Source organism: Muntiacus reevesi, chromosome 2 (assembly GCF_963930625.1).
Source record: "Muntiacus reevesi chromosome 2, mMunRee1.1, whole genome shotgun sequence".
NCBI classification, from domain to species: Eukaryota; Metazoa; Chordata; class Mammalia; order Artiodactyla; family Cervidae; genus Muntiacus; species Muntiacus reevesi.
The window spans coordinates 206,315,283-206,331,604 of record NC_089250.1 but is presented as its reverse complement, the minus strand read 5'-3'; the positions used below and the strand labels follow the sequence as shown (position 1 = coordinate 206,331,604).

At 40.9% G+C, this 16,322-nt stretch overlaps 1 protein-coding gene and 1 pseudogene across 2 annotated transcripts in view; both read right to left on the bottom strand.

Moving 5' to 3' along the window:
* Positions 1-15,151, bottom strand: part of TPST1 (tyrosylprotein sulfotransferase 1) — a 106,133-nt gene extending 90,982 nt beyond the window's left edge. Inside the window, exon 1 of one of the 2 annotated variants that reach the window (XM_065924766.1) lies at positions 14,938-15,151. The gene's annotated coding sequence lies outside the window, so the exon portion shown is untranslated. The remainder of the gene's footprint in view (positions 1-14,937) is intronic. The other variant, XM_065924767.1, reaches the window with a different exon arrangement.
* LOC136157398 (large ribosomal subunit protein uL6 pseudogene) lies at positions 6,113-8,599 on the bottom strand (annotated as a pseudogene).
* Positions 15,152-16,322: the final 1,171 nt, after the last annotated feature.

Below are 16,322 nucleotides of genomic sequence, written 5' to 3'. Positions count from 1 at the left end.
CTTTATGGCATTTCAATCTGCCCTATTTCCCTCTTCCCAGCTCCATGGAAGCCTGGGAAACCAACAACCAGTAAACATGGTAGCTATGAATAACAGCAGCCCAGAAGCCACTTAAGGAGCAGAACAGGTTAGCAGCTCCCTTCAAAACCACATCTCTAAAGGACTGCACTACTTAGGGCCTCGCTGGTGGCTCAGTGGTGAAGAAGCCGCCTGCCAATGCAGGAGACACAGGTTCGATCTCTGGTCTAGGAAGATCCCGTATGCTGTGGAGCAGCTAAGCCCGTGCGCCACAACAGCTGAACCTGCCCTCTAGAGGCCGGGCCACAACTACTGAAGCCCAGGTGCTCTAAAGCCTGTGTCTTGCCCCAAGAGAAACCACTGCACTGAGACGCCAGAGCACCACAACTAGAGAGTGGCGCCCACTTGCCACAGCTGAAAGGCCTGCACAGCAATGAAGATCCAGCACAGCCAAAAATAAATAAATAAAATTATTTAAAAGAAGAATTGTACTACTTAACCTGTCCAGCAGCTCACTGGTAAAACTCCATTCTCAGGGCTTATCCTTATTGGACCTGAATCAGAGCACCCTCAATGTGAACAATCCTATCCCAGGGCATTTGTTAAAATAAACACAGACAATTTTTTAATGCCACAGCTGTCTGCAGTGGCAACAACTGGGGCAAATACACTGATTCAAAAACTTAAAAGGAAAAACTGAGGAAACAGATGTACATAGAAGGTTCAGAAAAGCTTCAACATATTTTTAGGAATCTGGAAGGCATGTACATACCCAGGAAAGGCCTAGAAGGCCCTATTCTCTCACCTCTGTCTGGTCTTGATGTTCTACACAAGCAGAAAGAAAAGGTTAAGGCACAGTGTAAACTGCTGGTGCATGAAGGGAGACACACACACAGAGACACACACACAGAGACCCTCCACAAGGCTGGGGGGCTTAGGGGCTGAACACATTTAAGGAAATCTGCCCAACCATTTGCTAACCACTAAGAAAACCAACCAGAGACTTCAGGGGTTACATAGGACAAAGAGTACAGAGTTAACAGAATTAGTCCAAAAAAGTAACAAAGCAAACAGCAAAAACAACAAACCCCTGGGAAACAGGGTGATTTCCAGAGTAGCTGCATTACAATATTTAAAATGTCCATTTTTCAGCAAAAACCATGAAGGACACACCAAAACAAGAGGTATGACCCAAACACAGGGGGAAAATGGCAGTCAACAAAAACTATCCCCGAGGAAGCCCAGATATTAGACTTAGTAGATGAGTTTAAATCAGCTATTGTAAATACATTCAAAGAACTAAAGGAGAGCATGTCTAAAGAATTAAAAGAAATTATGAAAATGATTTCTCACCAAATAGAGAGTATCAATAGAGATAAAAATTATTCTTTAAAAAAAAAGAAGCAAGAAGAAATTGTGGAGCTGAAAAGTACAATGATTAAAATGAAAAATTCACTAGAGGGGCTCCACAGTAGATTTAAGCTACCTGAAGAATCTGCAAACTTAGAGAGAGATCAATTTTCCAATCTGAATAACAGAAAGAAGAATGAACAAAAATGAATTCAGCCTCAGATCTGTGGGATATCATCAAGCATACCAAAATATGCCAAAGGCTCAAAAAAGACAAAAAGAAAAAAAAAATCAGACTTATAGAAATAGCTGAAAACACCCTAAATTCAGTCAAAAATATTAATCTTTAAACATCAAGTAGGATAAATCAAAAAGATGTATAGCTAAACACATTATAATCAAACTGTCAGAAGTCAAAAACAGGACATTGAAGATACCAAGAAAAAAGTGACTCACTGCATTCGAAATCCTCAGTAAGATAATGAACTGACCTCTCAGTCAAAACCACAGAGGCCAGAGACAGTGGAATGATATATTCACAGTGCTAGAAAACAAACAATATCAATCAAAAATTCTATATCCAGTAAAACTACCCTTCAAAAATGAAAGAGAAACTAAGACATTCCCAGTAAACAACATTGAAAGAATTCAATGCTAGAAGGGCTGCTTCCTTTCCTTAAAAATATGTTTTTAAGGAAAAAAAACAACATTTCTTCCTCTACAAGAAATAAAGGGAGTCCTTAATGCTGAAATGAAAAGACACTAGACAGTAACCCAAATCCACATGAAGAAATAAGCACTAATAAAGGTAACTACACAGATAAATACAAAAGACAGTAAACATATTTTTGCTTACAGCTTATTTTTTATATGAAAGAAGACAACTGCATAAAGCAATAACTATAAAACTGTTGACAGGATTGTAATACAAAGTATGCAGCTTGACAATAAAAATACAAAGAAAGAGGAAATGAGCAGAACTCTATTAAAACAAAAGTTTTTATGTACTATTGAAATTAAATTTATATTAATCCAAAGTAGACTGCTCTAAGATATTAACTGTAATCTCCAGAAAAATAACGAATATTATAATGAAAGAAATAAGCTAATGAAAACATATACTGGAAAATATTTAATACAAAAAAACTTAATCCTGTCAACAGTTTTATAGTTATTGCTTCATGTAGCTGTCTTCTTTCATATAGAAAATAAGTGAAAAAAAAAAAAAGAAAGAAAGAAAATAAGTTACAAGCAAAAATATGTTCACTTTCTTTTGTATTTATCTATGTAGTTACCTTTATTAGTGCTTATTTCTTCATGTGGATTTGGGTTACTGTCTAGTGTCTTTTCATTTCAGCATTAAGGACTCCCTTTATTTCTTGTATAGAAAAAGGAGGACTACAGAAACTAAAAAGACGTTAAGACATATAGAAAATAGCAAAATGGAAGACATATTCGATTGACCAGGGCTTCCCTGGTGGCTCAAGACAGTAAAGAATCTGCCTGCAATGCAGGTGACCTGGGTTCAATTCCTGGGTTGCGAAGATCCCCTGGAAGAGGGCATGGCAACACACTCCAGTATCCTTGACTGGAAAATCCCCATGGACAGAGAAGACTGGCGGGCTATCGTCCATGGGGTCACAGAGAGTAGGACATGACTCGGAAACCAAGTACAGCACATTCAGTTGGCCAAAAAGTTCATTGGATTTTTCCATAAGATGTTACCAGAAAACCTGAATGAACTTTCTGGTCAACCCAAAAAATCCTAATATACCAGTAATCACATTAAATGTAAATGGATTAAACACTCAAGAGGTGAGGATTAGCAGAATGGATCAAAACAAAAATAAAAAAAAATTTAAAAAAATCAAAATATATGCTTTCTACAAGAGGTACTTGTACATATCAGGTACATATATAAACACATATGCACCTAACAACAGAAACCCCAAATACAAGAAGCAACAACTACAAACTGACAGAATTAAAAGGAGAAATAGACAACTCAATAATAATAGTTAGAGACTTCAATACTCTACTTTCAATATGGATAACATAACCAGACAAAGGATTCGCAAGGAACCAGAAGACCTGAACAACACTCAAGTCAACTAGATATAGCAAACATCTATAAAACAGTCCAAACAACAATGGCAGAATATATTTTGTTTTCAAGTGCACATGTAACATTCTCTAAAACAGGCCATAAAAGAAGTCTTGGTAAATTTAAAGGATTGGAATCATACAAAGTATATTCTCCAAAGATAATGGGATGAAACTGGAAAACAATAGCAGAAAAAAACCTTAGGAAATTCACACAAAGATGTGAAAATAAACACTACTCCCCTAAATAACCAATGAGCCAAAGAAGAAATCATAAGGGAAGTTAGAAAATACTTTGAGATAAAAACACAAAACGTATGGTATGTAACAAAAGCAGCAAGAGCCACACTATGAGAAAATTTATAGCTGTAAACACTTGTAGTTAAAAAAAAAAAACTCAACTCAGGGGAACAAGGTCGTGAGGAAAGGAGCGCATGGTATGCAGCTGCCATTTCTTGTGCCTTCGATCTCCGCGCCTTTTGCACTATGTTGGGACAGCGTCCAGAGGCTCACAATCTTTGTGGTCTGTAGGAGCCACTAAGAGGAAAGTCCAGGGAGAATATACCATTTTCACTGGAAAACAAGTGGAAGTTACTAGCATGACTTTGTGCTCTGGGTCTGGATTTGCTGCACTTTTCTTTATAATAAGACATTAACTGCTTAAAAAATTATCCATGAGACGGATATGAAGAGGATCATTTTAAGAGCTGCAATCTCTGAAAAAAAGGATCAAACACCTGAACTCAGCAGCCTCATTATGTTTGTAAATAAACTTATGGCATAAAAAAAGCTCTCAAGTTAGCATGTTATACATCTTAAACTTATACAATGTTACGTAAATTATATCTCAATTTTTAACTTTTAAATTTTAAAAATTAAAAGATTTCAAATCAAGAACCTAACTGTCCACTTCAAGAAATTAGTAAAAGAAGAACAAACTAAACCCAAAGCCAGAAGGAAATAATTAGTGAAATAAATACAGTAGAGAATAAAAGGATAGAGAAAATCAACAAAATAAAAGATTGATTCTTTGAAAAGATCAGAAGAATTGACAATCACTTAGCTAGACTGAACAAGAACAAAAGAAAGAAGAACCAAAACTAAAATCAGTAAATTACTACCAACCTTACATAAGTGATTATAAAGGGCTATAGGGAATACTATAAAAAACTATAATCTAACAAATTACAAAACCTGCATGAAATGGACAAATTCCTAGAAAACACAGACTACTAAAATCAACTCATAAAGAAGTAATCTGAATAAAGCTATAACAAGTAAAGAAATTTAATTAGCAAACAAAACTTCCCGCAAAGAAAAGTCCAGGACCAGATGGCTTCACTGGTGAATGCTATGAAACATTAAGAATGAACACCAACCCATAAATTCTTCCAAAATACAGAAAAGATGGGAACACTTTCCAACTCATTCTGTGAAGCCAGTTTTCCCTGATTCCAAAACCAGATGAAGACAATACAAGAAAACTATAAACAAATATCTACTATATAAATGCAAAAATCGTCAACAAAAGAGCAGCAAACCAATCTAGCAACACATGTAAAGGATCACACATCATGACCAAGTGTGGTATATCCCATGTGTGTAAAGCTGACTCAACATATGAAAATCGATTAATGTCACACCCCATTATTAACAGAATAAAAGACCAAAAACCACCTGATAAAACTCAATAGGTGCTGAAGAAGCATTTGACAAAATCCAACGCTGTTTCAGATTTCCCTCATAGCTCAGTTGGTAAAGAATCTGCCTGCAGTGCAGGAGACCTGGGTTCAATTCCTGGGTCGGGAAAAGCCCCTGGAGAAGGAAATGGCAACCCACTCCAGCATTCTTGCCTGAAGAATCCCATGGACAGAGGAGCCTGGCAGGGAATCGGACATGACTTAGTGACTTAGTGACTACACCACCACCACAACACTCTTTCACAATAAACACAATGAATAAGCTAGAAATAGAAGAGGACATCATCAACTTGAAAAACGACAACTAAGAAAACCCATAGATAACTTCACATTTAACAATTTCCACTAAGATCAGGACCAAGACAAGATGTACACTCTCACCATTTCTAATAGCATATTATACAGGAAATTTTAGCTAATTAGGCAAGAAAAAGAAAGCAATCCAGATTGGAAGGAAGAAGTAAGACTACCTCTCTTCAGAGAGTATATATCATATATATAAAATTCTAATAAAACAGTAAAAAACTATTAGAACTGCTACATGAGTTCGGTATGATTTTAAGATACTTGACTAATATAAAGAATTCAATTATATTTCTATATATTATCACTGACAATCCAAAAACAAAATTAACAAAAGAATTCCACTCACAATAGCACCAAAAGAATGAAACATTAAGAAATACACACAGGGAACTCTGCTCAATGTTATGTGGCATCCTGGATGGGATGGGGTTTGGGGGAGAATGGATCCATGTACATGAATGGTTGAGTCCCTTTGTTGTCCACCTGAAACTATCACAACACTGTTAATTGACTATACTCCAATACAAAACAAAAATTTAAAAAAAAGAAAAACTAGAAAGTAGATAAAAATACATGTATGTAATGACTAATCTAAGATGCTCCTTAGTTTATTTTTTTTTCAAATTAAGAGTTTTTATTGTCTCTTTAAAATATCACAACTGAGTCCATAGAACCATCTGCTATCTTGTTTCTGCAGCAGGATCACTGAGATCTTATTCATCAGCCTGCTGAACTGTTCCTTTTTCAGAAACATAGATATCATCCAAAAATGTTCTGATATCCTTGTTTTTAACTGTGGTGGCTTGCTGAATCAAAGCAGCTGAATTTGACACAAGTTCAATGTCATTTCCTTCAAGAATCAACTCATCTTTCTAGCCTTGAGATACTGAACAGGCAACCCCTAGCCTCATTCGAACCCTGCGTACGTATTTTTCACCCAAAAAATTTCACATTTCCACAAGAGAACCATTCTCCTGAATAACAACGTTGATGGGGAAGTGGGCACACACCGACCTCATCTTATAACGGAAGCCCAGTATAACACCCTTGATCATGTTCTGTACATGACTACAGATTGTGCGAACAGTGGCCAGTTCCTTTCTGTTTCCCCACCATTTGTCAACACGGAGCCCCTTCTTTTTCTTCCAAGGAGACCGAGTTCTACATTGATGTGATTGAAGTCCCTCCACAGGGTGCCTCTGGGGCCCTTCACAATAACTGTCCGTCCCTTCAAGGTAATGTCGACATTTTCTGGGAAGTCGACAGTCTGATTGCTGAGAATGGTCTTAATTCTCGCAGTAGATGCAGCAAAGAGCTAAGATGCTCCTTAGTTTAAAATAAATGAAACTAACAAAAGAAAAATACATTTAACCAAAAAAATGCAAAATTTGTACACTGAAAAATAGAAAATGCTTTCAAAGTAAATTAAAGATGATCTAAATGAGTGAAAAGTCATTACACACTCATGAGTTAGAAGACTAATAAGAATTAAGATGCCAATATTCCCCAAACTGTTCAATGCAATCTCTATCAAAATTCCAATCAGACAATGGTGCCAAGACAAATCAAAGAGTAAAAGAGTATTTTTACAACATATGGTGCTAAGACAACTGAATATCAATAAGCAAAAAATAAGGCTGGACCCCTATATTATACCTTATACAAAATTCACAAAGATGGATTAAAGATCTAAATATAAGAGCTGAAACTATCAAACTCCTGGAAGAAAACATAGGAGATTTTCATGACTTTGAACAGGTACTGGTTTCTTAAATATGAAACACAAAACACAAGCAACAAAAGAAAAAAAAAGACAAATTGGACTTAATCAAAATTTAAAATCTTTATGCCATCAAGAAAGTGAAGACATCTACAGAATGGGAGATTTATATCTGTTAATCATATCTGATAAGGGTCTAGTAACCAGAATATATAGAGAAACCTTACAACTCAGAAACGGAAAGACAAATAACTCAATCTGAAAATGGACAAAGAACAGATTTCTCCAAAGATATATAAATAGCTAAAAAGCACATGAAAAGTTGCTCAACATCTTTAACCATCAAGGAAATGCAATCAAAACCACAATAAGATATTACTTCACATGTATTAGGATAGCTAGAATATGAAGGTCAGATAACAACAAGTTTTGGCAAGGAGGTAGAAAAATAGGAAACAGCATACATTGCTAACAGAAATGTAAACCAGAGTAGCCATTTTGGAAAACAGTCTAGCAGTTGCTCAAGATATTAGACCTAGAGTTCTAGAGTTACATGACCCAGCAATTCCACCCACAGGTAGATATCCAAGAGAAATGAAACATGCACACCCAAAAATTTGTACACAGATGTTCACAGCAGCATTAGTCATAACAGTCAAAATATACAAATACCCAAACACCAATCAACTGATTAATATATAAATGTGGCCTACACATAAAACAATATTATTCAGCAAGAAAAAGAAATAAAATACTGATACATTCTACAACATGGAAAAACCATGAAAACTTGCAAAGTGAAAGAAACCAATAACGAAGGACTACATGTCATATGATTACATTCATATGAAATGTCCAGGACAAGCAAATCTGTAGAGAGAGAAAACACATTAGCAGTTGCCAAGGGACAGGGATTAGATTTGATAGACAGAATGCCTGAAGAATATAGATGGAAGTTTGTGACACTGTACAACAGGAGGCAATCAAGACCATCCCCAAGGGAAAAAAAAAATGCAAAAAGGCAAAACAGTTGTCTGAGGAGGCCTTACAAATAGCTGAGAAAAGAAGAGAAGCTAAAGGCAAAGGAGAAAAGAAAGATATACCCATCTGAATGCAGAGTTCCACAGAATAGCAAGGAGAGATAAGAAAGCCTTCCTCAGTGATCAATGCAAAGAAATAGAGGAAAATAGAGTGGAAAAGACTAGAGATCTCTTCAAGAAAATTAGAGATGCCAAGGGAACATTTCATGCAAAGATGGGCACAATAAACACAGAAACAGTGTGGACCTAACAGAAGCAGAAGATATTAAGAAGAGGTGGCAAGAATACACAGAACAATTATACAGAAAAGATCTTGACCCAGATAACCACAATGGTGTGATCACTCACCTAGAGCCAGACATCCTGGAATGTGAAGTCAAGTGGGTCATAGGGAGCATCACTACCAATGAAGCTAACGGAAGTGATGGAATTACAGTTGAGCTATTTCAGATCCTAAAAGATGATGCTGTGAAAGTGCTGCACTCAATATGCCAGCAAATTTGGAAAACTCAGCAGTGGCCACAGGACTGGAAAAGTTCAGTTTTCATTCCAATCCCAAAGAAAGGCAATGCCAAACAATGTTCAAACTACTGCACAATTACACTCATCTCGCACGCTAGCAAAGTAATGCTCAAAATTCTCCAAGCGAGGCTTCAACAGTGTGTGAACTGAGAACTTTCAGATGTACAAGCTGGATTTAGAAAAGGCAGAGGAACCAGAGATCAAATTGCCAACATCTGCTGGATCACAAAAAAAGCAAGAGAGTTTCAGAAAAACATCTACTTCTGCTTTATTGACTATGCCAAGGCCTTTGACTGTGTGGATCACAACAAATTGTGGAAAATTCTGAAAGAGATGGGAATACCAGACTACCTGACCTGCCTCCTGAGAAATCTGTATGCAGGTCAAGTAGCAACAGCTAGAACCAGACATGGAACAACAGACTGGTTCCAAATTGGGGAAGGAGTAAGTCAAGGCTGTATATTGTCACCCTGCTTATTAAATCATGTGAAATGCCCATCCAGATGAAGCACAAGCTGGAATTAAGATAGCCAGGAGAAATATCAATAACCTCAGATATGCAGATGACACCATCCTTATGGCAGAAAGCGAAGAAGAACTAAAGAGCCTCTTGATGAAAATGAAACAGGAGAGTGAAAAAGCTGGCTTAAAATTCAACATTCAAAAAACTAAGATCATGGTATCCAGTCCTATCACTTCATGGGAAATAGATGGGGAAACAAGGGAAACAGTGACAGACTTTATTTTCTTGGGCTTGAAAATCACTGCAGATGGTGACTGCAGCCATGAAATTAAAACATGCTTGCTCCTTAGAAGAAAAGCTATGACCAATCTAGACAGCATATTAAAAAGCAGAGACATTACTTTGCTGACAAAGGTCCATCTAGTCAAAGCTATGGTTTCTCCAGTAGTCACATATGGATGTGAGAGTTGGACCATAAAGAAATCTGAGCACCAAAGAATTGATGCTTTTGAATTGTGGTGTTGGAGAAGACTCTTGAATGTCCCTTGGACTGCAAGGAGATCCAACCAGTTCGTCGTAAAGGAGATCAGTCCTGAATATTCATTGGAAGGACTGATGCTGAAACTCCAATACTTTGGCCACCTGATACGAAGAACCGACTCATTGGAAAAGACCCTGATGCTGGGAAAGACTGAAAGCAAGAAGAGAAGGGAACAACAGAAGATGAGATGGTTGGATGGCATCACCGACTTGATGGACATGAGTCTGAGCAAGTTCCAGGCATTGGTGATAGACAGGGAAACCTAGAGTGCTGCAGTCCATTGGGGTCGCAAAGAGTCAGACACAACTGAGCAACTGAACTAAACTGAGAGGATGACATTTGGGAGTTGGAAGGGACAGGTAAGGAGTGCAGAGTTTCCTGAAAATGTTCTAAAATTGACTGTAATAAGGGTTGAACAGGACTTCGCTGGTGCCTCAGTGCTAAAGAATCTGCCTGCCAATGCAGGAGATGCAGGTTTGATCCCTGGGTCAAGAAGATCCCCTGGAGAAGGAAACAGCAACCCACTCCGGTATTCTTGCCTGGGAAATCCCATGGACAGAAGAACCTGGCGGGCTATAGTCCATGGGACTGCAAAAGAATCTTGCACAACTATAGCAACTAAACAATAACTAAAATATACTGAACATACTAAAAAAAAAACTGTACCTTAAATGGACAAATGTATGAAATGTGAATGATAGCTCAATAAAGCTGCTACCAAAAATAAAAGAAAGTAGGCTGGGCCCTGTGTATGAAACTTTTTAGGGCAACTGCTACTAAAACAAAAGACTTTTCTTTTTATTGAAGGGTAACTGACTTATATTACTATATTAATTTTAGGTGTACAACATAGTGATTTAATATTTAAAATTACAAAATGGTCACTACCATAAGTCTAGTTACCACCTGTCACCATACAAAGTTATTACAATATTTAACTATATTCCCTATGCTGTACAGAGAAGGCAATGGCAACCCACTCCAGTGTTCTCGCCTGGAAAATCCCACGGACAGAGAAGCCTGGTAGGCTGCCGTCTATGGGGTCGCAGAGTCAGACACGACTGATGCAACTTAGCAGCAGCAGCAGCCTATGCTGTACATTACATCCCCAAGTAACTCTTAATCTCCCTCACCTATAAAAGATTTAAATAGGATCCAGAGTCTCCTAACAAAATATAACAAAGGTCCAGGATACAATCAAAAGTCACTTATCAAAAGTCAGTATAAAAGTGTGTTGTTAAATTTAACCCAGGAAACAACGGAGTCTCAGTTTTCCTAGAACCTCTTAATAGCATATAGAATGGCTCTCAGGATTTTGTTGTTCAGTCGCCCAGCCACATCCAACTCTTTGTGACCCCATGACTGCAGCATGCCAGGTTTCCCTGTCCTTCACTATCTCCCGGAGCTTGCTCAAAGTCAAGTCCATCAAGTCGGTGATGCCATCCAACCATCTCATCCTCTGTCACCCCCTTCTCCTCCTGCCTTCTATCTTTCCCAGCATCAGCGTCTTTTCCAATGAGTCGGTTCTTTGTATCAGGTGACCAAAGTATTGGAGTTTCAGCATCAGTTCTTCCAATGAATATTTACAGTTAATTTCCTTTAGGATAGACTGGTTGGATCTCTTTGCAGCCCAAGGGACTCTCAAGAGTCTTCTCCAACACCACAGTTCAAAAGCATCAATTCTTCAGCACTCAGCCTTCTTTATGGTCCAACTCTCACATCTGTCCTGACTACTGGGAAAACCACAGCTTTGACTAGACAAACCTTTGTTGGCAAAGTCATGTCTCTGCTTTTTAATACGCTGACTAGATTTGTCATAGCTTTTCTTCCAAGGAGCAAGCATCTTTTAAGTTCATGTTTGCAGTCCACAGTGACTTTGGAGCCAAAGAAAATAAAATCTGTCACTGTTTTTATTGTTGAGTCAACAGGTAAAGGTAAGTAATGAGCTTTCCTGAATTCTGTGAGCCTTTACAACAAATTACACAGCTGAGGAAGGAGTTGTGTGCAATTTATAGCCAATTGGTTTCAAGTACAGGTCACAACCTAGTACTTGGGATTTGTCTGAAGTTGAGAGGTGTCTTGTGGGACTGAGTCCTTAATCTATGGGGTCTGCACTAAATCCAGGTATTAATAGTAATAATTAAGTTAAAGTGTATGATACTCAGTTGCTGTCTGGAGAATTGGAGAACTATTTAATGTGAGCGAAAAACCGACATACTTGGTATCAGAAGGACAGTGAATAGTGTAAAAAACAATAATTTACCTTTGGGCATAATCACAGACCTCAAGGAAATCCAAGTTATGAGAAAAATGGGCCCATGAGAAATGATTTAAATAAAATCTGGGGAGTAGGATGAGAGGTGGAAAGCTCAAGAGGAAAGGGATCTATATATACATATATATACACACAAATATAAAATTATGCCTGGCTCGAATTGTTGTATGGCAGAAACTCAACATTGTAAAGAAATTATCCTCCAATTAAAAAAAATATTTTAATGTGATAAGTACTTAACAGGTAAATGTACAAAGTCAGGAAAGTAACCATGCCAACAAAAGTGACATTTATGTTGATTTTTAAAGGATGAGTTAATGCTATGTTTACCTCCTCATCATTCTCAGTCCCTCTTAGAGCTCTCAAGCCAGTTCTCAGCCTTTGATGCCTATTACTGCTGCATGAGAAAGATTTTTTAAATGAAAAGTTCTGGCCCCACAGCAGACCAAAACTCAGAATCTCTATGGAGGCCCTGATTCCCTCATCCTCAATCTTTAAAAGCTCCCAGGTGGTTTTAAAGTAGAGCCTGGGTTGAAATCTGTTCAGGAAAAAAATAACCCAGGCCACAAGCAATCTTCTGGTAATGAGGAGAGAAAAGAAAAGGACTTCAGGTAGCAACAATAGGATCTATGGCAGACACAATGATAGGAGAGAAGAAGAGGATTCTAAAGTTTCTAGGGTACAGAACTTAAAATAGGAGGTTTGTGGATGTCCTTGAGGCAGCTATGAGTAAGAAGAGAAAGGAAAAAATACCCAAGTTTGAAGTACAAGTATCCAAGTATAGTTATCCGACAGACGAACATATGAAATACCTGAAGTTCAAGAAAAATGAGAACTGAATACATACAGTTGTAGACCAAAAATATACAGGTGCTACTTGAAGCCATGAACAGAAGTGTAATAACACAAACTAGAGGACAGGGAAAAGAACAGAAAACAAAGTCCTAAGGAATACCACATTAATCTGAGGTAAAGTACATCAAGGCAAGGCTTCATTTTGGTTTGTTTTGGATGGTGAAAACCTGAGCACGTGTGCAAGCTGAGAAAAAAAGAAAATATAGAATATGAAAGATGTTAGCCTCAGAAAGTAATACCTTCTTCCTCTGATAAAAGAAAAGGTGATCAGAAATCAGATAGGTACAAGCACACAGAAAAATGACAGACCCTTAAGGGTTCAGGGCTAATGCCCACCAATTCTGTGAAGTAGGAGGCAAAATAAGCAATGTAAAGAAGTCAAGAGTAAGATAAGTCAAGAAGAGGAGAATGGTAAAGATCTAGAAGTAGCAATGAGGTCTAGGTACACAACAGGTACATAGGGAGCGAATCAAAGGATCTCCAGGCAGCGCGAGCAAAGTTGGAATATAAAGTTTAGAACAGCACCAGCAGCTCAGTCACAGGCTTTCCTCAAGCCTCCAGGAGCAGAAAAAGCCAACTGTTGGATTCATCCAGGCTTGGAAACCATCAGAACAAATGAGCAAGAATGACTTGAGGCCAGTAAATGGCTTTTATAATTTTCAAAAGTTAAACTTACTTTATTCTTTTCAAAAATCGACTCAAGTTATTTCCTCTGATAGCCAGAAAGGGGGACGGGGATGGCTAATTCCTCTTTCACTCTGAGAGAACTTGTCAGAACTTCTACTCCTAAGCATTTCTGATCCCTTCCAAGGTTGATTCCAAGAAATCTAAACCTGATTCCTCTAGGCTCTTAAAGGATGAAAATTCACTGCAGGACTGGACTATCCAGCTGGGAGATAAACACTCGAAACCCTTCTTAGACACAGTACAATTTCAACTAGGAGGTGGGGGCTCTTCCTTTCCTAAAAATAAAAATTCAGCAAACACTGGAGATGAGGTGGTGGGACTAATTTGCAAACCTTATTAAGAACTCTTTACAAAGCCAATTATTATAAAACAATACATGACACAAAGATAGCAAAATTCACTTCTTCGAAATGACTGCTGTAAGTAAATAACTGACAATGCAATCTCTTCATCACACTTGGAGGTGCCTAATTCATCCTGCCACCTCCCATACTACTCTTGAGGTACTGGATACTGGACGTCTTGCTACCACTATCTGGAGGGCACAAAGGCCTCAAAGGAGGAAGAGGGTTAACACGCGTGAGCACCTACCACGTACCAGACCTACTGTGTGCCAAACTCAGGCAACACACTTTATATGTTATGGATGTAGCTCTTTTAAAGACGACTTACGCTAAAACTATAGATCGGGCACTCAGAAGAGGAGCAGTGTCTGAGGTTTAAGCGTAGAGGAAAAGACGTGTTAGCGACGGTTGGGTGATGAAAATGGAGAGAGAAGGGGCGAGTTGGGAAAGGAAAGCATCTGGGGGCAAAAGGGCAAAACCCAGGGACACATGGCGTGGCGTGGGGTGGGGGGCAGGAGGGCGCGAGTGAAACGCCTAGAGGACCCGGTATAGGGGGCAAGGACGGGGTGAGCCTGGGGAAGAGAAGTCCGGGTAGAGGTGAAGGCAAAAGTCCGATCCGGGGGGGCCCTGGCGTCTTATCCCCGGAAGGCGCCCCGAAGGACTGCGGAGTCTGGGAAACAGTGCCGGCCCTGCCTGAGGGACAGGAAGGCGGGAAGCGGGCGGGAGGGAGCGGGAGGCCGACCACGGCGAGGGCGAGTCGGGCCACGGGGAAGCCCGAGACCGGGAAACGCGGGCGCTGGGGCCAGGGGTGCGGGCTCCGGAGCCGGGCCCGGCCGGGCAGGGACGCGGGGCTCCGCGCTGAAGGGGCGGGGCTGGACTGGCGCCGGGGGAGATACGCGGGCCGGCGGTGACTGGGGCCGAGGGATGCCAGGACAGACGTGGCCAGGTGAGCGGCGGCAGGGAGACAGCGGGGCCGGGGCGGCGCGCCGCAACGAGCGCGGCGTCCCCCTTACCTGGAATGAGTGAGGAGCCGCCGCGCCGCCTCCTCAGCATCCTGGGCTCAGCCGCTACTCCCACCGCCCTAGGTGGGGGCCATTCCGCCCACCCCGGGAGCCCGCCCTCTCCGCCAGGCGCCAGCAGCTGCCAGCCCGGCCCGGCACCGAGGAGCTGCGCTGACACGATCCGCGCCCGCGGCCGCCTCAGCAGCGACTCCCGCCGTCGCCGCCTCAGCGCCCGCAGCCGGCCTCCCGGGCGGGCGCGGGATCACACGCGTACGGCGATTGGTTGTCCGGCGCCCGGCCGGGCGATGTGTCGGTCTCTCTGATTCGTGGGTTCCACAGGCTGCCCTCCGAGGGGGCGGGGCTCGGCCTCCCGCCGGGCCCGCCAGGCACCGGGGAGAGGGGTGGGTCTGACGTCGGGGTCGCGCGAGCGGCCCTGCGTCCCGCGTGTGCGCGCGCTCCCCGCAGGGTTCTGGTGCCTCCACCGGCGTGAGCGGGTGGTTGCCGAGCAACGGTGCGCGCGACCTAGCTGGGGGTAGGGGGGAGCCGCGGGCAGGTGGCGGTCCATGCTGCCCCAACCCCACGGTGTGGCCTTCATCCTGGAAACCTGGGACCCAATAAGAGAAGGAGCTTTTCCAAGAAATCCTCCCTCTGCCTGTCCCTGCTTCAAATAGCACCTCAGTGCTTGCTACTAGCAGAGGAGATTTCACCTCATCGGGGTGACTCGAACATGCAAATATCACATTCGCACAAAATTATATTCCACACCGAAGTGTAAATGAGTGAGAGTGGATTCTGTACCCACCAGAGAGGCAGAAACCCCGATACTTGAAAGAAAGTGAAAACTAGGAGAGGAGAATAAGGCAAAGAGAAGGGGGACATTGGGGAGAGGGCTGAAATTTCACAACTGAAAAATAACCGTTCCTGTTCACAGGTCCACATATCCACACCACGTCCTGTCGCAGTTATTTCAACTCTGTGAACACAGACTGGAAAAAGCATGGGCTCAGAAATCTAACAGCTGCATTAAAAATTCCTGTCTACAATCTTGGAATGAGTTTTGTTTTCTATAGAACGAGGTCTGTAGACCTCATGAGAGTTGCTGTAAAGATCAAGTGTACTTATGTGCTCAGTTATGTCTAACTGTGACCCGCATGGATTGTAGCTCACTAGGCTCCTCTGTCCATAGGATTTCCCAGGCAAGAATATTGGAGTGGGTTGCCATTTTCGCCTCCAGGGGACCTTCCCAACCCAGGGATAGAACCGCATCTCTTCCATTGCAGGCAGATTCTTTACGGCTGAGCCACTGGGGAAGCCCAAGTTCAAGTGAGGTCCACACAAAAATGCCTACAGGAATGTTCATAGTACCGTTACTCATTATAGCCAATAAAGTGGAAAAA